The sequence below is a fragment of the Sipha flava genome, unplaced genomic scaffold (assembly GCF_003268045.1).
Source record: "Sipha flava isolate LNK unplaced genomic scaffold, YSA_version1 0_pilon_pilon, whole genome shotgun sequence".
In the NCBI taxonomy this organism is placed as follows: Eukaryota; Metazoa; Arthropoda; class Insecta; order Hemiptera; family Aphididae; genus Sipha; species Sipha flava.
Genome location: NW_020271713.1, coordinates 6220233 through 6221086, shown reverse-complemented (window position 1 = coordinate 6221086; position 854 = coordinate 6220233).

Here is an 854-nt window from a genome sequence, read left to right as displayed (position 1 = left end):
ATAATATTTATATAAAAATTAGAATTCCTTCGACCACGATCTGTAAACTAGACCGGGGAACTTGATAAAATTTGTTTGCTTGATACACGTTTTTACTAAATTATTGACAACAGAAACACCCTTTTCGTGTCTTCTGTGTCATACTTAAACTTTGGTTTTGAAGCCAATTTGTTGAATTAATCTATATCTACATACGTAGTTTGAATCTACCTAACTACCTATAATTATAAAATAGATCCAACATAAATACCACCGTTTGTTTTGTTATTCGTACCGACCTGGCATTTAAATAACACATTCGAATTCTAAACATGGTTAGAAGTCTGAATTAAGTGTGAAATAAATGTTTAGAAGGTGCAATTCATGTTCTTATTATACAAATAGTTTAGTAGGAAATATGTAGACAATCTAACAAAGTTATTAAAATTATATAACCATGAATTAAATTTACAAAGACCGTATTCACCAAGAACCAGGGTTTGGCAACTTTCGCCATAACATTAAGAAGAAGTAATTGAATGATTGGCAATTTTTGCCTAAACACTGGGCGAAAAACCGAGTACATGGTAGAGCGTTTGGCAATTTAGTATTTCATAACAACATACTTGACGAATTGTACGTATTAACACTTATTAAAAAAGGTCAGATGACGAGAACAATGTTTTTATGTCGGTAAAAGTTGAATAGATAAATTTTTACGTGTATAGCGTAGAAAAAAAAAAAAATAATGCGATTCGTGTGATTGCAGGATCCGTATCGATTTAAATGAGATATCTCACGGAGATCAAAGGTTATTGATAAATATTTTCAACCGCGTGTTAACTCGAGAGCTCCTTGATGTATAAACGGACGAA